Raw genomic sequence first — 16,612 nt, forward strand, 5'->3', positions numbered from 1 at the left:
TCCTTTTTTTCAGATGACTGTAGCATTGTTTTCTTCCCTTTACCACACAGTAGAGAACAATTCAGCTCTTTCAGAGGCTATATTAGCTTTGTTTTCTTTTTTACACACTGTATTGCCACAGAGAAACTCAAGTTTTAGCAGAGAATGCTCTCTGTTTAACTTGTAGATATAATGCCTCTCTGGAAATATTTCCCACATGCAACAGAGCATTTGACTTGGCTTTTTAGAAGCTTCACTGAAGAGGGAATTGAAAAGAAAGCCTCTTCAATTAAGCAAACAGTTACTTTCTTATGATTGCTGCCATTAAACAGAGAAAAAAAAAATCCAGCTGTGATTATCAGAGAGGAGCACAGATGGATAACCAGCCATTGCTTAAAAAGTAAAGATACAAGGTAAAACTTCCTGGACAAATCTTGAACATCAGTTGAAAAGGAATCTGTTTGCTTTTCACAACAACATCAGCACATTTTAATTTGGGCGTTTATATATATATGTTTAGAAGTCTACAGAATGGCAAAAACTTACTAGAGAGCATGACTGACCTATTGATATAAAAATAGATTGATAACTTAATAACTACTTTATTATTGTAATAAGATTAGAAAACTCCATTTACCCTTGTAGTTCTTTAATTATGTTAGTTTACATAATTAATGGCAAACCTGTGAACTTTGGTGTGTATATTTTTGAAAATAGATTTGTCCCCTCTTGCAACATAACCTTAGTGTTACTGACATCTCAAAGACAGCAAAAAGTTAATTCCTCGCTCATGTGACTTGAAAATATCATACTAGGCCTGTCAGTGCTTTTCTGCCACTGAAGTTGCACATCTCAGCCAAAATTAACAGTGGTATATACTGTATTTTCTGGATTGGAGCTCATGTTATTGGAAACCTAGGAAGACTCAAGTTCTATCTGCTGACCTTAATTATTCTATAAAATATCTTGCCATAATATTAGATTATATGAATTAATTGTAAAGAGCAGGTTAGGTTTCGCTTCAACACAGATTGATGTACAGATTAATGAAAAAGGGGGTACAGTGATACTTCAATACAATTCACAATTACAGCAGTATTTCTGGAGAGACTAACTGATTTTATATCATACTTTGATCACTGGATTCACCCACCAGAAGAATATTTTTTTCCTAGTTAATTAGCTGTAGAAAACAGGAAACATATTTTTTATATATATGAAAGACAAACCAAAGATGTTTCCCAGATGGAAGCTCCTCAAATTCCCTGATGTCTCTTAGTTATTGGCAACTTGTCCATTTTCCATTTTAGAACAATTTCACGTCTTCCCACCCACAGTAAAGCATTGATCTCATTTTGACACAGATTATTAAAGATGTCATGGATGAAATTCTGGCTTTATTGAAGTCAGCAGACATTTTGCCAGTGATTTAAGCAGAGTCAGGATATTACCTGGCTGTCTATAATGCCTGGAGCCTTACAGTAAAACTAAAGTTCATTTCTCCACCAGAGATAAATCTGCTGCCCCACTCAACAGTCTGGGGTTTGAAGTATACAGTAGCTTTTGAGATAATTCCACTCATGACAGGAGAGATATGTACAGGTTTTTGAGGGCCCTCAGACAACACACCAGTAGTTTCTGGAACTTAACCTTATGAGGCTTTGCTGAACTTAAAAAAATTACTGAATAATTAAAGAGTTACTTGAAACATAATAATTTTAGTTCAATAAGAAAAGTTTGGAAGATTCTAAGCTTTCAGGTTGTAGACTACAAAGAATATTGGCAAGGATTATTTGATCACAGTATAATGCCATGATTATGATATGGTTGCCATTATTATTCCTAATAATATATTTTTTCACGTCTATCCTGATAAAAACTTAACTATATGCAAAAGCCCTCGGTCTGTAAGGGAAATCACCAAGTAGAGGCAGTTGGAAAATGGTTGACTAAAACAACAAAAGAAATTACTCCTGAGACAGCTGAGTGCCCTCTCTTCTTCAGTCTCTTAATAAAACAACGATCCCCAGGAGAAAATTTGCTGAAAGAGACACTGAGACCAGGTTCCCACAGCCAGGTAACTTTCAAGACTAAATACAAGTTAGTATTTCCCTCTGTCTTGTTAACACCTGTGAGCCTGGCTCAGGGTGCCTACTATGCTTGACATCATATATGCAGATAACAGAGTGCTACTGTCATCTTTCAGTATAAGGATGAAAGCCTGCTTGGAATGTCCACCAGGACACATTAATCAGTACCAGAACGGCTGTTCATCCCAGCTAGCATCTTCCATGTAATTCCATGGCCACACCGTCTGTGGTGTGTCTCAGAAGCTGCTGCTGCACAAGAACAGATAAATCACCCCACTCGCTCCATCTGTGCAGTTGTTGCTGTGCCATATGTTCAAAGGCACTGACTGGATTTTACTGTGTGTGTCATATAACCATCCTGTGCATATACAGAGTACCTGTCTGGGATGATGGAGACCTCTCCAGAAGTATTGTGCCCATGTCCTCCAAAATCCTGAATGTAGTCCTGACAGCTCATCAGAGAATTTACAGCTTTCTGGGTTAGGAAGCTGAAATTTTAAAAAAGCAATGGAATTTAACAGAAAAATGAGTCTTTGTCCAGTTTCATATCCAATTTTATCATGATACAATAGGCAGAGGGAAGGTTGTAGCTTGAATACATCAGTGATTGTAGTCTGCAAAACAGCAATAAAGAAGATACCCAACACTTTTTATTTGTTTTTATCCAACATGTACTAAAGGTACGCTAAATTAACAGCTCTGTCTGAAGCGGAGTGAGCAGAGACAGTATTGATCCATCCCAAACCTGTGAGCTCTTTCATCCTATTATGCCTGAAGTGCCAGCAGGATCTGCCTGGTACTTGCTCTGTGAAGTCTGGCTCACAGTCAATGACATCCTACACCAAACTTGTGTGTCACTGTCACATCACAAACAAATTCAGCTCTACTGAAAATTATTCCCCTTCTTCAAGTATGGCATGATCCTAGTTCATGTTGCAAGGGACAACTTGCATTTCCTAAAGGTATTAGCTAAAAGCTAATATATATAAAAAAATTATCTAATATTTTCAAGGAACTGTGAAGAACTAAGAAAGTCCCTGCTTTCACTGCTTTTATCCAATTCAGTTAAGATAGGAACAGACTTTCCATAGACTAATTACAGTGCAACTATTTTTCTGTTTCTCCCAAACTATGGAGTGATGGTTGCTGTTCTTTTCAGTGAAAAGGCAGCATTTCAGCAAACTTACTGGTCTGACCAGTAATGGACATAGCATTTACTCTAACTAACTGCGAAGCAGGGCCCAGGAAAGTCTACAGAAAAAAAAAAAAAAGAAGAAAAAGAAATAGCCCCAAGTCTTACCAGTGATTTATGTTGGTTTAAATAAATTCATCTTGCTGCAATATCTGAATTCAGCTCAGGGTCTTTCACAAGACCAAAGACAATGGAAAATATCACTATTAGTCTCAGGAGAGAATGATGAAGGTACAAACAGAACATGTGAATTATTCTGGATAACCAATTTATCTTTCTGCCACTTAACCCTCCTAGGTTGCAAATACAGAGCTGTAGTATCCATCCAATGCTTACTCCATTATCAAAAGCAGGATGAGGTTTGCTTTGTGTAACTACTGTGTTTTGATGCCACTATGTCTATATCTGAAAGCATCTTAGTTTATTTTTCCCCTCCTGAAAGGAGAACAGGACACACACATTGCACTGCTTACTGGTTTTGGTATAGCACATTGCAGAAGATAATTTCATCAGATTAAGTTTTGCATTATATTTGTTAAATATTCAGCTTCCAATATAGAGTAGAAAAGAAAAACGAGCAATAAAACTAGCAGTCCATTGACTTACAAAGCAAATTTCATTTCTCTGTGACTGCAAAAGAATATATGCTGAGTTTTCTTTGATTCATTGTCTCTATATGTAACCTCAGATAGAGCAAACAAGTGATAAAAAATATTTTTTGTACATACATATCCCCCTATTACCCAAAGCTATCCATTTCAGCAATATCTAGGCCAGCAGTTTAATAAACACAGCAGAACACAAATGTCTCCAGGTAGTAAAGAAAAGAGGTTTCTCCAAGAGACAGAAAGGAGTTCTTGGCTATATCAACTCCATGTTATATGTATGTTAAAAGGATCATCACTCGTTGCAGAAGAGACTGAATCAAGTGGATAATACTCAAGGGACTGTCAGATACAATCCCAAAGGTATAAATAACAGCTTAGGCTGAGTTGCTGAAACTTCCAAAACCAAATGATGGTTCAGTTGCATGGTTCAACTGCAATTTATGCACTTTTTTTATTCTTTTGCAGTCTGAAGGTTCTGAAGTCTTTTGCTTTGAGGTAGATCTCACACACTCAGTATTTAACAGAAGTCTTTGCAAAAACAATGGATACAAGTCCATGGAAGAGTTTGGAGTTCTCTGCTGTAGACTATGGCAATATTTGCTTAAAATATTTTCCACATTCACAAATCTTTTGTGAACATGAAAAAATCTCTTCAAGTATATTTAATAGCAGATTTCACAAGCCTCCTCAAACATCTAGTACTGTGACTACCGTAACACCTTCAAAACTCTTGCACTTTACATGCATGAATCATACCCTGCCATGGGTCAGTGAGACTCCCTGCACTCTGCTGGTCACAGGAAGACCCATCGACCTCTTGGACTCCCACACCAGTGGTTTGCAAACCAACATGTGCAGCTAATATAAAAACATGTCCATCACTCTTAAACACTTCCCAACTTGGAGAAATACTCTAGGGAGTCAAGGAGTTGCTGGTTTTCCCAACCTGCTATTACAAAAGATGACAATGTATGCAGGAAAGGGATGCCTTTACATTTGACTGTGACCTTAAAAATAGTTTTATCTCATAAGGTGAAATCTTTAAAAATTGCTTTATCTTATAAAGTGATCTTGTGTCTCTTAGGCTGAAAGCAAATAAAGTTCTTATTTGCTAAAGACAAAGCAGAAAACACATTTGCAAAATGCAAAGTCACAGATGTGCAGAAGTGAAAGTAAATGAGCACTTATTTGTAATAGTTCTCCCATAGTTGAGTAAAGAATTTAGCAAGTTATCTAATGCTAATATTTTTTACCACAACAACCCTTCATGTTGTGCTGTGAAAAGCTCGAATTTCAAACCTTAGCTCATTAATACATGATATCATATATTTAAATAAAAAGTGTATCAGCTATCATAATATATAGGCATGTGTACATGTGTGTGTTTGTGTACATGTAGTTTTTACATATGTTCTGCTACTTTAGATTAAGAGCAAATACAAGAGCTAACCAACCACTTTGCAACAACCTTTGAGGTGTGCTGTCCCTGTCTTTGAGGGACAAGGGGCCAATGGTGAGGTTTTGCTCCATTCTCATCCCTTTACCTCCCTTTTGCTTCATTCTTTTAGTAAAAAGACCCTGTTCAATATCAATATCTTCAGCGAAATCCACAATGCATCTCACTTCATCAAGCAGGCTGCCTCCTGCCAATTGCCTCTCATCCTCAGGAAGTAGCTGATAGTACCATTCCCAGAAGGAAGGAAAAAGCCCTACGATTAATTACTCTCCATTTAAGTGCAGAAAACACATTTTCCATTACACATTTATCATCTCACAACATTCCAAAAAGGCTAACATCTTACACTCTAAATGGAAACACAGGGACTGTGTTCTAAGAAACCAGAATCTCATTTCAGATGCACCAGAGCAGAGACAATAGGGAGGGACCATAAGAAGGGAACTGGATGTAGAGAGAGGTAACTGCATTATTTCTCAGCTGAGTTTTGGTGCAATATGGTTGGACAGAAATGAGAGCTTGACTCATGTTTTGCTCAAGTGGATTTCCTTATTCTTTGTAAATGTCACAGCAGAATTGAGTCTTGTGGGTAACCTAAAGCCAGTGTCCTATTGTCATCAAAAGTAGTAGGAATCTTCCTGCTGATCTCCATGGACTTGGGCTGCAGCATCAGCATCCGAGCTCTGCTTCACTGTTTCTGTCAGGTTGAAGCCTGGCAGCCAGAGTCCAGCCAAGGAAGCAGTAAAACAGCTCACATCTGCCTCAGCAACTCACAGATTGTTATATTAACTTAAATTGCCACCTGCATCTGCTGAATGCAACACCAAAGCTCTGATCTGCTGTGGCTGCAGTGTAGGGCTGTTGCCCATCCGAGCACCTGTGCTGCAAGGAGATCAACTCTGGCAGGGAAGCGGCATGAAGAGATAGGCAAAAAAACTTCCTCAGCTGCAACAGCTCCACTGCCATCAGAAAAACCTCAGTGGGGATCAAGAATGAGAGGCCAGGAAGAGGCAGCCCCAAGTGCCCCAGCATTAGTGGAGGAGCCCTGCATACAGGAGTGGTATGAAAGGAAGGGCAGGCAGAGGAAAGTGAAGCAGACAAATGAGCATCATTAGGGAGCAGCACATAAAAAGGAAGCTAGATGAAAGGGATGAGGGAAACAGTCACATAAATCTTCACCCCCTTTGTGTATCATATTAATTTGCATGGTTGTTATTTTTGTGAGGAGATTTTTTTTTCCTGAGGAGTAATCTGTCAGTTTTCATTAGGCCCTGGACCAGCAAACCTCAACCACCAATGATGACCTCCAGTTCTCCTCCTTGAAAGGTGCCATTCTCACACTCCACGTTTTACACAGCATGTTTCATTGTTTGTAACATTTGATAGTGCAGATTGGCTGCACCTCATGCAAAATAAGGGTCTTGAGCCTCAGTGTATCTGTGACTCCACTGACTTCAGTGGCATTTCACTGATTTATAGCAGCTTGGCATCAGGCATTGAATTTTATTGCATTAAAAACTAATGACAAAGGTTTTACTGTGCTCATTAAAATTCTCTGTTTAAGACTTAGAGTATAACAATTAAATGTCATTAAAACTACCCACTAAAATTATTAATACATTTTGTTCTGTACAATGTGAAAATATCTCTTGCTGTTCCCTCATCTTTCATCTCTTGTTTTAAAGACATTGATTTATTAGTTTACAGCTCCAGTAAATTGAGAAATCCTGATGCTCAGACTTCTTACATGTGACTTCTGAGTCTCATTTCTCAAATGTGCTGCACAGTTAATTTGACAGTTATGCTAGATTTAATTAGGAATCAGTTTTCCAACAGTTCAACTACTGCAGCATTATTTTGTTAGTGTTTCCCTCTTTTATGTTTAGCTCGACATAGACTGAACTACAACTTTGAACTTTGTTTTGGTATACGTAAGGCAGTATGACAGCTTGATGTTATTCTCAGTGAAAAACAATAAATACACACCAGTCAGAAAATTATTAGATAAACAAAGTCCTTTTGAATGATAGTCACTCCCTTCAATGAAGCTGCCTTGTTCCCCAAGTCCTTTGTCTTTTTTGCCAAGACTTATAAACCCACTTGTAAAATTTTTCCAGATCATCATGTAAACATAAAGGCAAAAAGGGCTTCAGTGACCTTACTATAATGTGATTTAAAACAAACAGTCTAAAGAAGTTTTTAAGCAATGAAATAGCAAATGTGTATAGCATTAATTGCTAATCTTTTCAGCAATATATTTAAAATCTAAGTCATAAACACATTCCATTATCTTTCTCCGCTCTTATATTTTCAAAACACAATGTCTTCAGAAAGAATGGTTGGTTCGAGCACTATAGATCTAAGTAGTCTATTAAATATTGCTTTCCTTAGGCACTAAAGAAAGTGGGGCATTCTACCCCCACTTTCAGGCCATTCAGGTCTGATTTTTGTGTAATTGATGCAAATGAAGCAATGTAATAGTGTTTTCTCAAACGCATGAAAAATGGCTTTAGTGCTTCCCAGTTACAGAAGAAATGAAAATGAATTTAAGAAGTTAAAGAAGGTTAAGAACATGTTAGATGATTTCATTCTTCCAGTGATCAAAATGCCCTTCATATCCTTGTCTGCCTCCAAGCCCGAATGGGTCCTGCACCTGGGAAAGAATGACCCCATGTACCAGTACAGGCTGGGGGCTGACCTGCTGGAAAGCAGCTCTGCAGAGAAGGACCTGGGGGTCCTGGTGAAAAACAACCTGTCCATGATCCAGCAGTGTGCCCTTGTGGCCAAAAAGGCCAATGGTATCCTGGAGTGCCTTAGGAAAACCATTGCCAGTAGGTTGAAAGAAGTGATCCTGCCCCTCTACTCAGCCCTAGTGAGGCCTCACCTGGAGTGCTATGTCCAGTTCTGGGCTCCTCAGTACCAGAGAGACACAGAGCTCCTGGAGCTGGTCTGCAGAGGGCTACAGAGATGATTAGGGGACTGTAGCATTTCTCTTACTACGAAAGATGAGGGCACTGGGCCTGTTCAACCTCAAGAAGAGACAACTGAGAGAGGACTGCATCAATGTATATAAGTATCTGAAGGAAGAGTGTCAAGAGGATGGAGCCAGGCTCTTCTCAGTGGTTGCAAACAATAGGAAAGAGGCAACAGGCAGAAACTGATGCACAGGAAGTTCCACCTAAATATGAGGAAGAACTTCTTTACTGTGTGGGTGAGCAAGCACTGGAACAGATTGCCCAGATTGCTATGTGCTCTAGGGTGACTCTGCTTGAGCAGGGTGGTTGGACCAGGTGACCCACCGTGGTCCCTTCCAACCTTACCCCTTCTGTGTGATATACTAAGTTTAAGTTTTGGCAGCTAAAACACCTTTAGTTCCTAGACCACGCAACGAACAAACCAAGGACACTTGCAGCGATATGAATGATATCTAGAATAGGCCATGTGCATTTGCTGATGGTTGTGGGCAAAACACAGAGCATTTCTAAATGTTAGGCACTTAATAAAGCATCACTATACTAACTAAAAAGTACTCCCAAACACAGATATTTTATGTTCTATCCATTTTTTGTCATTTAGTGCATTTAGAAAAGAGACAGCTGCTAAACCCAAAGGTTGAAACTCATGATTCGTAGGGTTTCAGAAGTTCAATACAGATTGGGTCATAAGCATTGAGAAAATCTCAGAGTGCAGGGAAGACTGTGCACAGTCAGAGCTAGGAGCTAGGCTCTGAGGTTACAAAAAGCTTAAAAGGCTCGCTGCCTGGATTATCTGACTTCCTCACAAGTAAAACTAACAAAATAAAGCTCTCAGGTCCTGAAAATAGAAGATAGCCCTCCTGAGCATTTTATAGTAAAACCATATTTTCTTCCATTTCATTTCACAGCAGACTTGCTTTACAGTGACAGGAATTCACCTTTGTCAAAGATGATGGAGTTTTGAAAGGCAAATGAAACATACTTTTTGACCAAGCCATTTCTCCACTCCTAAGGAGGTCCTACAGCAAACTGGTGGTTTTCCATGTGACACAAGGGAATAAACTGGCCGATAAGCAGGTGCATGATAAATCTGGTTTCCTTCACTCACTATGGAAGCTGAAGTTGTAAAAAGATAAAAGATGTCTTAATATGCCAGCTTTCAGATTGACACTAAGACTCAGGATGCTCAAGGCATCTTTCATCTGCTGCATACCAAGCACCAAGGAAATTATCAGAGTGACAGTTCAAGAGCTGAACTCTGGGATGCTGAGGAATGAGACTTTGTCCCAAGATAGCATATACTTAAGGCTGTCAGATGTGGAGTGGTATTACAGGTTCTTCATTCATCTTATCTGGAAGCTGAAAGGCACAGTGTATAAAAAATATTGAAATTAACATGGACCATCTTGATAATTTTTTCTAGAGCACTTACAGACCTCCATACACCATGAGTACAGCAGAAATGTTTACATATAATCCACATTAATTTCTACTGAAGAGAGGACATTGGGCTCTTTCTTCCTTGTGACTGATGACCTCTCCTTACAAAAATCTGATTAATTTTGACCTTATTCAAGTAGGCAGGTAGCCAGCTACCCATCTGCATGTACAACTACACTACTAAAAGTACACAGATGTACATTTTTATATCCAATCAAAGTCCCCACATGGGTATTTGGGGGTTGTGAATGGATCAAGACCTAGTGTGTTTGAAAACAAAGGTAAAGTCTAACCTTTCAAAACACAATTTACTCCTCTCTAGAGACTGAAAAGGAACTACTGTTTTGCTAAAGGTCTCATTTTAGCCATTTTTTGAAGAATATACTTACATATTGTGCAACAGATGTTAAGAAATTGCCTTTGTCTATGATTTATAAACATTCAGCCACTTTATGCATTTATAGACATACATATTTCTATGCTGTCTTCTGAACTATAGAGACATCAGATTAATTTCTTAGCCAGAAAGTTGCATTTCTGGGTACAGAAGCAGCTGTTTAGTCTGTGAGATCTACTCATCCCTACAACTCCTGTGTTCATATGTGACTAGAAAGGGGAAGAAAAGCTGACACATAGTATCTCACTACTAGGATTCACCACAGCTGCCAAAAAACTCCCCCAAAAGATACAGTTATTTGGTTGTTTTAAAACACTCCATTCAAGTCCTAATGACATAAACCTGGGGAAGAAGACAGATGAAGGAAGGTGCAAGACACTGCATAAATGGTCTTGACTGCCTTGAGATCTACTCCAGTCTCTTTTTCAGATTAGAGGACAACCTCTCCATAGCATACATGGGGGAGAACCTTCCATAGGTAATGCTATCATCATTAGAGAGGACAGGCTGTCCAAAGCATGGAAGCTCTTTTACGCTTGAACCTCTGTAAAAAGGTTCTTGGTCCAATACGGCTGTATTGTGCAGCCTCCAAATCAAGTGACATGCTGCAAACTTGGATTCCTTGTCCTTTAATTGGTAAATAACTTTACATACCAGCAGTGCATGTGCCTGGTTTTACATTGAAGGATGGATTAGGGAAATATATTGACTTGTTTTCCACTTGAGTGAAAACACTTTCCATGAAATCTATAGATAGCAATGAGGAAAGAGTCAGGCAATGCTGCTTAACAAACCCACTTACTTCAAGTGCACTTATCTGTAAACACCTTACTCCTGACAAAGTATACTGTCTACATAGATGCATCATACTGCTTCAGTCTTTGAAAACACTAGAAGGCAGATGAGCTACGCTCCTTGGGGACAATTTTACAAAATTATGTGCACTAGGTGCAATCTGGTCCACTCAGTCAAAAAACAAAAGCATTTTCTAAATGCCTATGAGTCCCAGGGATAAATTGCCTCTAGTAGCAAGGATTAGGTACTAAGAGATGACAGAGAAATTACCTCCCTATTTCTTCATGTCAGTGGAGTTTTAACTCCATCCTAGGGTGTGCTGGACACATGAAAAGCAGACTCATCCAGAGCAGCAGCTCTCAAACTAAATTATTACGAGGTCCCACACCTTGTCCACACTATCATGGCCTTGGAGATGCATTGGCAAAACCTACGCAGAGGTAGCTAACCCTTCTGAATGTCTTTTCAGTGTAAATCCAAATGCTCCTGCTGACACAGTCCCCTCCAGAGGGGCCAAGGCCACCAGTGCATCCCAGTAGCAGCTGGGCAGAGTGTGTACCATGGGATGTCACAGGACTGCCTGTCCACTCTCTTAAAAGCTGTTCTTCAAATTTTCTCAGATACAAGAAGTGATCCCAGCCCTGTCCTTCATCAGATTGAGTGCACTCCCTGGTGCCTACAAGGAGGATTACCAAACCACGTCACAAAGAGCCTGGCACCCAGCTCATCCTGGGGAAACTGTACTGCAGGGTAATAGCCTTCATCCTGCTCCCTTCCTTCCAAGTGGAGATCAGAGACCCAGAGATGGCTGCTGTGAGCTGTACATTTCCTGACCTTTTTCCTTTTCAAGCCACCAGGCCTTCAAGGCTCAGCAAGCTTTGAGCCTTGAAGGGGCTGCTGGCCCCAACCCCCTTTGCTGCCACGTGGCTGTGGTGGCATCAGCTTTCTTCCCTTCCCAGCCAACCAGTGGAGACCTGCTCAGCAGCTGCACCTTGAAAGATAAGAGAGGCAGCATTGCCAGAGCCAGGAAAACACAACCACACAGGTAGAAGAAAGGTTAAGAAAAGCAAGGGGCTTGGACACTGTATGCAGCACACAGGCACTGCCATTGCCTGCTGTTTGGCTTTGCCCTGGCTCTTTGCAGAGCTGGAGACTGGTGAAGGGAATCTTCACCATTCTTGTGATACACCACAAGCTCATTTTTTCTCCCATGCCCACACCACTTGGACTGCATTTCCTCTTCAGCATTTCTTGTTAGCCCAATTCCAAACTCCCTTTTATTCTTGGGATCCTGTATGTGATGCCACAATAAAGACAGTGCCCTCAAGAAGTGGGATATGATGTTTTCTTTCAAGGTGACTGGGGCACTGAGAAGACTCTTCAGATCATGCCCATTTTGCCAGGAAGCAGTTAAGTGCAGAGAGAATGGGAACAATAGAAGAGAGTGTTCATTTTGTGCAAAAGCACACAAAAGTGAGACCAAAACTTTCCTAGACTTACCTTGGAATTGTCGAAGTCTGAATTTGGCTCTCACACGACCCAAGCTATTTGAAATGCTGCAAACAGCTCCTGAAAAGGGTTAAAGCCAGGATGGACAATTATCAGGTCATTTGCCTGAGTTTCAGGAGAAAATGGTTGTCTTGGCAGGGGGCCAATCGAGAAAGGCAGAGCTCACCATTTTTGAGGGTAATACCATTGCCAGTAGGTCACGAGTAATCTGGAAAGGCTTCTGCTGAAAGCTGACAACAGAGCAGCATCCAGCCTGCAGTCTGTCATGGAGCCCTTGTGTCTGTGCTGAGGGAGTGGACTGTGACTCCTCACAGATGTCCAATTTCTTCTGCAGTGGAGGAAGAAAGTAGTTCCACCCTGTCCCATGCCCCGAGACTTTTGTATGACCATATCTTCTGAGAACCTGGAATACTGTTTTCCTTTAGTTTACTAGTGATGGTTGGTCTATGCCTGTAGCCTGACTGCATGATGACATGAATCATTTGATTTGGACCATAATGCAACACCATCTCTTGCCAGGGATAAAATTTGATCATATTTGATGCCACATGATGTTGTTCTCATTCATTGCCCCACAGACCGCAAAAGCATCCTTCCCCATAAGTAAGGAGGATGAAAGGACATCTCTCCTCATACTAACTTGCTTTCGGTATCTTGTCTTGCATCACTCTGTGCCAACGACGTGCAGCTCTAGATCAGGTTTGCAGGCACTCTCCTAAAGGAGAGTCTCTGAGTCTTAGGTCCCAAGCACAAAAACATAATGGAGAGATACTAAGGCTCCTGCCAGGTTCCTTCCTTTGAAGGAAAAAGTACTAATGTGTCCTGCTCTTTGATGGCATTTCAGTAAGACAGGTCCATGGAAACAAGTGCTGCACCAGCATAACTGTATAGATACCTATTGACTGCAAGGTATGAACTGGACCGGAAACCACGGTGCAGAAAACAAATAGCCAGAAGCCATCCCACCACCCCAAACCCCGCTTCCTTACATGGCTTTCAAGCCATGGGGTTATGGCCTGAGCTAGGTGGAGTTTGCTGATCAGCGTGCATGTTACAGACCAGGCTGGGGCACAGCAAGAGGCAGAAGAGCCTTGGGAGAGATATCAGCCAGCCTGTTCGGTTTCACAAGCTTTAAAATTTTGGGATCACTATACACAATTCTTGTATATGTTCCATTGGCCTGCTCAAAAGTCTTGTGACTCTTGTATGTACATTCTGTCCTAAAGCACAGAACAGAGGCATTCAATTTAATATGCTGCTCAGGTGACTGAAGTACCAGCATTTTACAAAATAGCTTATTCAGGAACAAATTATGTATATATCACTGCTCTCTGCAATAAATGTGGGAAGTTTTATAGTGCATTTGATAAAAAACTTGTCTTTGGGGTTTTTTTTTAAGATCACTTAACCAAAATGTTATGTTCGTGATTGCTTTCTACAATACACAATGCAAACAGAAAAGAAATATGGGGGAAATTACATCGCCAGTAGGAAAAAAATTAATAAATAAAATGTGCTGGAAGTAAAACAGATGGTTGGCACCTGGTGGTCCTTCATAGCCCTGGGAGACAGTTAAGCTCTTCCTACACTTGGAGAAGGAAAAAAGGGAAGTGAAACATGTCTGTATTACTGTTGCATGTGCTGTTCTCGGGCTCTCAACACTGTAGGGTCTGGGGTTACTAGATGTGCCTAAACTGAAGGTTAGTCCTAGCTCCTCAGCTGTCCACATCCCCCAACGCTGCTCTTTTCCCACAGCCTGGAGGATGTGCATGTAGACCATATCAACACCACGCAGACCTAGGAATCAGGAGCTCTGAGCACAGCAGGGCACTTCCCACCTCCCAAGCAAAGCCAGAGCACAACAGCAGCTTCTACTGCTCTGTTGCAGTCAGCTTCTCAGGAGAGCTGAGAAGCAGAAAGCAGTGTGGTCACTCCATGTCACTCCATGCCCCCCCCGCTTCTGAAACTCCCAAATGTGGATCTAGGCAAGGCACTGCATTATGTGTTACTGTCTAAGCAATGGGACACCCCCTGCACAGAGGCTCCTGGGCACAGATGTTTGTGACCTCTCCAAACAACTGCGCTGCAATGCTGTCTATAGTGGTCTACATCTCTGTAACCCTTTCTGGCCATACAGAGTCTTAAAAATAAGATGTCAGATTTGTCAGTCATCTACAATTCATCTTTCTCAGAAAGCTATTGAGTATGACAGTAAACACTCACCTTCAGCTGAACTCATTCCGAAAAATTACCTGAAGGCAAATTGTTGAAAAACAGACAGGCTGTTTCAAATAGGAACAGTGAGACCAGTGCCTGTGCTGATTTGCCTTAGGTTTGGATACAAGGTCACACAATAGGAGAAAAGAGAAAAAGAATCAGCATATGCTGTATAATGGCATAATTTTAATAACAAAAATTGCTAATTTTCATCTAATTTTCGCAGAGATTCAGTCAGCCAACCCGGCACTAACCTCCTCCCTCCGAAGTTTTCCTTAGCTTGCACTGGTACTTGGTGGTGTGTATACAACATACGGGAAGTTAACTTCTCTGGTCATCTCCCAAGGAAATGCTGCACTGAGCAAAGCAAGGGAAGCATAGGAGCCAACACCACTTTTCTCATCAGTGCTGGCCTGGAAAACTGCCTGGTTCCAATCAATCTGCAAAAAGGTTGTGTCCACGCCCACAAACCTCCTGCAGCAAAGGGGAAAGACTGGTCCAGATTAAGGAGTGATGCAAAGAGACTTTATGTGGAACTCATGCCAGAAGCAAGACCTTCCATGTAATTTGGAATTATGAGGCACTACCATGAAAAAGCACAACCACTGGTACAGAAGTGGCTCTTCTCATGTGTTATGTGCATAATGAGTGCAATTCTAGTATATTTTGCAATGGCTCTACTCCTTCTCAAATCCATGAACAACAACAGTATTGAAAATTCATCACCTTTGACATCTAGTGCTGTTTTTTCAGCATACAAAATGTCACTAGATGGATTACATGTCAGATTTTGGAAGGTCATTTGCAACATCCCATTTCAGGAGCATCCACCATTTACTTATTTATTGAGTACTCAGCACTTAGTCAAATTGTTTTCATGTTACCATAGAACAATGAGCTCCTCTGGCCACAATTCTGCAAGTTAAGACTGCAAACATTATGAATAAGTGCTATAAGCTGACTTATCATGTTTGTAGTAGCATTCCTATGACACTCAAGAAAGATTTTTATCAAGTCTGTGCCGTATGTTTTTAGCAGCTTATCAGAGCCACCAGCCCAAAAGCATCCTCAAACAGACGTGACAAAACAATGTTGCTATTTTTATAGTTCATGTACTTAAGTGCAAGAACTGCATAAATGACTTATAACCCTTTCAATACTACAGCAATCCATCAATTTACCACATCTTATAACACCATGCTGGAAATTCTCCCTCCTAGATCTGCAAGTGTCCTTGAAACACTCGGCCACTGAGCATCTATCTACTGTTTCTTGACATGAACTTTCAATATTTAACAGAATTTACAAACTCACAGAAAAGTTCCCATCAGGGTGCCTTTAAAGTGAAGCACTTGGAAGCAGGTATGTGTAAGATGTTAGCAAAGCATCAAAATTTAAAAAGTGAATTTCCTCTTTAATCTGTTTCAAAAGGACTAATCCTACTTCAGAGCCCAGCTATTTTAGGTTGTATACTTGAAAATTCTACAGGTTCAGGAATGGAAAGAGTACTCCAGAAACACCATGAAAACTACTTCATTTACAGTAAAAGTGCTTAAGAAATCTATTTATTTGGGGTTAATAATGTCAGAGAGGATGCACATGATCTCACTTGCCATCTCTATTTCATTCTCTGTTTAAGAAAGAAAAATATCCACTGCAATTCTAGACTCTTTCCTCTCTCAATAAAGAAGGATAGGATTGTCTAGAATTTGATTTATTTTTCAATTCCAAAACAATAAATAATTAACATTAGTGACTGGAAAAACTAAATAACTACAGATACATGACTTTGGAAATAACTTCTCTCCAGAGTATTTGACAGTGTTCTGAGTATCAGCATTTTGTTCAAATAAGAAGCTCTTAATTATAGTTTTAATTGACTATTGATACTTAACTACATGTGTTTTCAGGGAAAACATTCTGTATGAATAATTATACGCTACATTAAAAAAAC

Source organism: Pipra filicauda, unplaced genomic scaffold (genome assembly GCF_003945595.2).
Source record: "Pipra filicauda isolate LSUMZ 115617 unplaced genomic scaffold, ASM394559v2 scaffold113_size4260070_pilon, whole genome shotgun sequence".
NCBI classification, from domain to species: Eukaryota; Metazoa; Chordata; class Aves; order Passeriformes; family Pipridae; genus Pipra; species Pipra filicauda.